Genomic DNA, 7,293 nt, shown 5'->3' with positions numbered 1-7,293 from the left:
GAAAGACCAATAATGTAAAATATCCAAGTAATTTCATGAATGAAAACGTTCGGAATGGCAATATCAAGAAATGAGGAGCATAAGAGCATTCTTGGAAGATTATAATGGATGACTGTAGTGGCAAATTATCCTGCCTTATAGCATAAAGCACAAGGGGATTGTATCTGTGAAAGAAAAAAAAAAAGATCTATACCCAGAAGTAAATGCCAGGTATTTAGTTCATTCTGACATTACAATCAAAGAAATCTATACAGGTCCAGAAACTGAGAGACTACCAAGGCATTTAGATGGTTGCTATCAGACAGACTATAAGGGGAAAGGGATTATGAATATTTTGTGGTTGATGCTGCAGTGTGGTAATAATGGGGTTGAGATCTTTTAGGGGGAAACACACACTCTATCTGTCCTTAGAGCGGCCATAATTACCTAGATGAAGTGATCTCTTAAGAACAAGCCAGACCTGATACAAAAGGCCTTGTGAGCTATGCCCCTCTTGAGGGCATATCCCTAGTAGGCAGGTCCATAGAGTCAGAAAGAAGACCAGCAGCTGCCAGGAATGGAGTTGGGCAGCCTGGGCAGGAAGACAGCCCTTACAAAGGCTTTTCATCTTGATGGGTGTCACGGTTACACACTATCCTAAAAGCAGTAGATGCTACTGAATTGCGAACTTCAAAAATGATTAGCATTATGTCACATGATATGTATAGCAATAGCTGCTTATAAAAGTTTTTAAGTCGATTTCTGCTTGGACCCCACCTCAGTATGTTGGCATTTTACTATGTTAAGTTTCTTGTGAAGAACGATGCTCTGTCAGACAAGTGGGGTGGGGGGCATTGTCATGGCCGCCTTCTTTGCCACACTAAAAGAGGAGGCCCTGTGAAAGCAGCATCCTTTTGCAGGACTGCAGCTTGTATTTGCAGAGTGTCTGTCATCAGTAGTGCACTAGTGGGTACCAGGTATGTGCCTCTCGTGGCTACACCTTCTGAGCCTACAGCCTTGCTGACGAACCTTAGGGAAAGTCACCACTTTAAATACACTGTGGACCATGTCTGAACATCCCACAAGGGCAGGTGGGAGCTTTGCCTACAGCTTTGACTTTCTTGCAGCATCTCCTTCTGTGTGAGAATCCTGAGGCATGGATCAGCCCTGTTATTTTAGGGGAGACCACCTCAATGACAGCCCTGAGCTGAGATAAGAGACACCAGTTTGTTTTGTTTTTGTTTGTTTTGTTTTGTTTTGTTTTGTTTTGTTTTGTTTTGTTTTGTTTTGTTTTTTGAGTGCTTAGAACAAAATTTTCAGATGAGTTTTCCTCCATTTTGGAATCTCTGTCTAGACTTTCCCAGCTGGACATCCTTAATCCAGATATTGCAAATCTGAAGTGTCCCAGAATTACAGCTGTCATGTTGGATTAGGGATGCCCATCCATGTTTTTATCAAAACCACCAAGGACTGGCTGACTTGATCTGCCTGCTGTCTTTGGACGATCTTTTGACTCAAGCCCAATTTCTCCCACTTACATTCATTGGCGTTCGGGAGATGAAGGGGCCTCCAAACACTGAGAACAGTTCAAAGGTAACTCCATTTAACCAGCTGCTGGTGAGGCCTTGGAAATACAAAAGGCCTCAAAGTGTTAAAGCTCAGGGCCACAGGCACACAAAATGACACAAAGGACAGTCCCAAAGAGAAGAGAGGACAGCCAGGGACTCCTCACCTTGGGCTCATTTATCCTGTGCAGAGGTGAAGTGTGCTAGCAAGGGAAAAAAAAATGCTTGCTTTGGCTAAGGGGGTGTTAAAGAAAGATGACCCTTCGCTCGCTCCATTGGTTGTATCAACTTAAACAAAGAATTTATGGTCTGAGATTTTTCTTTAGGACATGTGACTAATAATTTTACGACCATCAGCCTGTCAGCTCTCCAAAACATTTTTTTTTTAAACCCGGGGAATTTGTCCTTGCCAAAATCGAAAAGGGAAATGTATGCACATTAGGATGAGGTTTTCACCTTTTGTTCTTAGAAATATGGAAAATGAGAGCAGATCAAAAGGCCTGGTAATACCCACTTCTCCTTTCAAAGCATCATTCCTCGGAGGGTCTCAAGTTTCCTCGGGGTGTGAAATGCCTTATATCCCCCTGTGCGCTGCTCTCTCTCTCTCTCTCTCTCTCTCTCTCTCTCTCTCTCTCTCTCTCTCTCTCTCTCTCTCTCTCTCCTTTCTCCACAATGACTACAAGTACAGAAACGTGAATAAAGCCCTTCCCCACCACCCACAGGCCATCTCCCACCCCTGGCAGCTCTCCTGGCTCTGACCTCCCTGCTGCCCCTAAGGGCTTGGTGTCTGTCTAGCCAGACCCCGCTGGGTGCTTGAGAAGCCCAGAGCCTCCCCTCTGTGGTGTAGTCTTCCTCCACAGTGTCCCCCCCCCCCTCCACTGTCCTCCTCCAGCGGGGTCATGTGGCCCAGGCGCACCAGGGCCTTCCCAGCTTGCATCCTGAGACCCCCATTTCTATGCACCCTGGAAAGGGTGATTAATTTAAACTGAGTGGAGTCTGTTTCTTTAAGACAAGCTCATAAATCGTGAAAGATCACCACTTCTTTTCAAAAGCCTCTCCGCGGTCTGAGTCTCCCTTCTGGGTCACTAAAGTCATTGAAGCTTTAACGGCGTGCCATGGCAGATTACACGATACAGCCGTCCCAGCACCGTGAAAATTAAGTTATGCCCCGTGTCAGCAAGGGGCTTTGCCCCTTTCTTTTCCCTCCCCTCCCCCACAGGCTCCTTTCTGCTGAGTTCCTTCCCACCCCGCGCGCTCTCCCTCCACAGGCGGCCCTGCTCTCTCCCTCTCTCCCTTCCTCCCTCTTTCTCTTCTCTCTCCCTCCTTCTCTCTCCCTGTCTTTCCTTCCTGAGCTGCCTTCTCGATGGTCCCTTCTGCCCTTTCGCAGTCCCGCTGGGAAGTGCACATCCCAGAAGAGGCAGAAGTTGGCCCACAGGCGGCTGTGCTTTGAGCTTCAGCTATTGAGATCTAGTAAATGGAGCTGATGGGCTTGGCTTTCAGAGCAGAGCCAGCAAAATGGTGCCTTTTGTTCTCACCACCACCCCCCCACACACACACACACACATGCACACATGCACACATCCCAGCTTCCTTCTCTTCCTCTTCTACCTCCTCCTCTTCACCCTCCCTCCCAGATCTGACCTAAACCCTCCAAATCAACTCATTGGCCCAGAAGCAGACAGTATCCTGAGCTTGCAAAGGATGGCCACTAGCCACTCCCTCAGCTCCCCCTGTGTTCTATGCAAAGCCCAGGGTGTGCTTAGTGGAGACCCTTCACTCCTTCCCCAGGTCGGAAGCAGTGGACAAGCAAGAATATCCCTCAAAAGTACCTGTGCCTATGGAAGGGAGGGCTTGTGGGGAGAGGGAGCCCCCAACAAACCACTACCATGTCACCAGTACCCCAACATGCGTAACAGGTAGCGACACACATACACAGTCTCTTAATTCCTGATGGTCCGATAGCACCCAGCAAACCATCAGAGAGAAAAACATGATTTAAATAGGCCTCTCTGCTTTTTCTTTTATGATTTATTTTTGCTATTTTAAATTATGTGTTTGTGTGTGGGGGGAGTGGATATGTGCACAGGTGTGAGTGTGGACGCATCAGGTCAGTGTAAATGCCAGCAGAGGCCAGAGGCATCACATTGCCCTGGTTATGTGTGGTTGAGAGCCACCTGATGTGGGTGCTGGGGACTGAACTCTGTGCTCTTGTGCTGAGCCACATCCCCAGCCCTCCAGATGTTCTCCAGATGTTCTTAGTAAAGAATCCTACAAGTCTATCTACTCTACGTCACTTCTTTGACTCTTCTTCTCACCTCCCGAACCCCCCAATCACACCCTTCAGCCAGTTTTTCCTGTAAAATTAGGCCTGGGAGTAAAATAAATCACTACACAGAATAGATGCAACTTTCTGGCATGATGTAATAGTCAGAGCACAGCAAACAGAAAGACTTTGCAGAACCTCACCTAACCAGAATGGGAGAGTGGGTGAGAGGAGGGGTCTCACCCACTAAAGCAATGAAGCCTTTGCCCACAGTCCTCCTCTGTCACTGGTTGTCCCACGAAGCTACCCACTCTGCTCTTCTGAGCTGTGCATGCACCATGCATGACTACCACAGAGGAGCCCAGACTCTCTAGAGAGTGAACACCAGTGGCCTGGGGTAGAGAGGAGGGTCCTGCCACTCTGACTTTCTACTTACACCAAACTGCATGACCCACACCTAGCTCCAGACTGTGCCTTATGACTCTGTTGTCTATTTTTCTACCCATTTCTAGTTCATACCCCAGGACTAGGGAAGCCACATACAGCTGTCTCCTGACATCCACAGTGGGCTGTTTCCATGATTTCCAGTAGAAGCCCCAGTGTTTTATATAAAGGGACAGAATGTGGGCACATAATCCTCATATCCTTCAGCTAGCAGGTTACTTATGTCTAATATGATGTGTTTATGTACCTGTTTACACTGATTAGGGAATGAGAAGAAGAGGAGAAGGAGAAGAGGAGGAAGAGGAGGAGGAGGAAGAGGAGGAGGAGGAGGAGGAAGAAGAAGAAGAAGAAGAAGAAGAAGAAGAAGAAGAAGAAGAAGAAGAAGAAGAAGAAGACCTATACCTGTTTAGTCAGCTTTTAAAATATATTTTCTGTTTTTTGGTTGATAAAATCCTCAATGTTGAATCTTCAGATATGAAAGATGAATTTCTTTGTGATGATCCAAGTATCCCCTGATCCAAGTATCCCCTGGATTAGAAACACAGTGTGGAATAGTATTTAAGGGTGTGTAGTACTTTTATTGTGTGAGACATACCACTGGGAGTTGATAGTAACACGCGGAAGGGGCAGAACCTGAGAGGATAGCACTATTAAGTCATTTATTACAGAGAGCTCACAATTCAACTCGGTGGTATAGCCCAGCGGGAACCATTCACTATGACCTACAGACACAGAAGGACTCTGGTACTTGGGCCTATGCTCTTGGGGTGTTAGTTGATTGTGGACACGAAGCCACAGAAACATTGATTTTAGGCACTGCTTAAAGGAGAGCCACATGTTACCACTGACTCCTTGGATGTATACTTCCACAGTGAAGGGGTCAGAGAGAAGCAGGGGAGGTTTGACCAAGGCAACTGAGATCCCTGGGAATCGTAGTTTACCGATGACTTTAGAGGCCTGTGGTTCACCTGATTGGATTACCCAGGGCTTTTCTCATGATGGCAAAGTTAGAGGGCAAGACATGCTCTGTATCTGCGGATGCCACCATGTGCAGGCATCTGCTCGTTTCCTTCTCCTCTCCCGTGAAGTTGCCCTTAGTTAGCTAATAGCTAATAGCTTCTACAGGAAATCATGGGAACAACCCACTGTGGATGTCAAACAGCAGCTGTATGTGGCTTCCCTAGTCCTGGGGTGATAACCAGAAATAGGTAGAAATAGTCAGAGTCACAAGGCACTACATTCCTGAAGCAACAGGTATTTTTCATATATCACATGGTATATGCAAATTGCAGTTACTCACCTGTCAGCTCCAACACACACACACACACACTGAGCGTGAGATGGCATTGAAGCCCATCCTGCTATAAATGGCACAAATGACCAGTAGCTCTTTCTGACACCCGTAAGACTCTGACGAGGGCTTTCATTGCTTCTGAAAGCAGGCTTTGCAGAGGCTCGTGGGCTTGAAGCAGAAATGCAGGAGGAGCCCAGCGCCATCTGCCCTCTCCTCTGTCCACATTCTTCCTACTCATGGACTTTGTTTTTGTGGTACATAATCTAGCTCTTTGAGTAGCACACAGCTTCAAGAATTACCCTGTCTTGTAGTGCGAACTGAGAACACAGTAGACACTGTGGTCTCCTCTACGAACTATAAAAGAAAAAAGAAACCTAGTTTTTCAGAATGAGTGACAGCTGTAAGAGATTGATAACCCTTGAAGGTACAGTGAAATCTGAGGCAGTATTATGCAAAATGCTTGTTTTGACAGTAACTCTGATGATAAATTTAGAGCATGATTTCTTTTTAACCCCAAATTTGAAGAAACTTACCATTCCTATCCATTTGTCTCCCACAGAAATGGTGCACAGCTAGCTCTATAAGCAAGCCTAGCCCAGCCTCAGCACTGTTGAGTCCTTTTATACTGTCTCCAAACATCACATGTCCTCCATGGGTCTTGCCTTACCAGGTGTCTTGCCTCAGCATGTGTGTCTGTTTCAGCTGACATCACTCTGCCAATCAGCCTGAGACCCGAGAAGTGGCAAGAAACTGAAGCACACCACCAGAAGTTTCTTGGTGTGTTTCTCTCTATGGAGTCCTGACAAATGCAGATCAACTATGTAATGTAAGGCGGACCAATACACGTGTGTTGTTAGCAAAGAATTCTCTATCATGTGTCCTTTCACATGCTTGCTTTAGCTTAAAAACCTCTTTCCTGCATCTGCTTCAGCTAAACATTCCTTCACAAGTCTGCCTTAGTTGTTCACCTGCATCCACTTCAAGAAAACACTCCTTCACGTGTTTGCCCCCGGAAAACACCATCCAACATAACTGGCTCTCCAAAGGACCCTTAAATTTCCCCTTCAATCAAGGCTTATTTTTATTTTGCATATATGAGCATTTTGTCTGCATGCATGTATGTGTACTACGTAAGTCAGTGTTTATAGAGGCAAGAAGAGGGCACTGGGTTCCCCTGGACCTGGAGTTACAGGCCAGTAAATGCTGTGGACCAAACCCAGGACCTCTGCAAGAGTAGCAAGTGTTCTTAACTTCCCTGGATGGTCACTAAGTTACTAGAGGAAGCCCTGAGTGATTACCACTGCACGTTCTTCAGTATTCCTTTGAGAGGGGGACTACATGAATCTCTGCTACAGTAACAAAGAGGAAAACCAACTGTACCCTGGGGTTGGAGAAATTTTGGAAGAGGGAACCTCAATTGAGAACAATCAACAGATCGGGCTGTGGCAAGCCCATGGGCATCTCCTTGGTTAATGATTGCTTTCATTGGATGGCCCAGTCCAGTGTGTGTGGTGCTGTCCCCAGGAAGGTGGTCCTGGGCGATGTAAGAAAGGAGGCTGAGCAAGTCATGGGAGCAAGTCAGTGAGCAGCATTCTTCACTGTTTCTGTTTCCAGGTTTCTGCTTTGGGTTCCTACCCTGACTTCCCTTAGTGATGAACTAACTGTATGAAATAAACTCTTTCCTCCCCTATTTGCTTTTGGTCATGGTCTTTAACAGTAATAAAAATTAAACTGAGACCCCAAAAAAT

Source organism: Mus caroli, unplaced genomic scaffold (genome assembly GCF_978045245.1).
Source record: "Mus caroli unplaced genomic scaffold, Mus_caroli_1 scaffold_15, whole genome shotgun sequence".
Classification (NCBI taxonomy): Eukaryota; Metazoa; Chordata; class Mammalia; order Rodentia; family Muridae; genus Mus; species Mus caroli.
Note: the sequence above shows the minus strand (reverse complement) of the source record.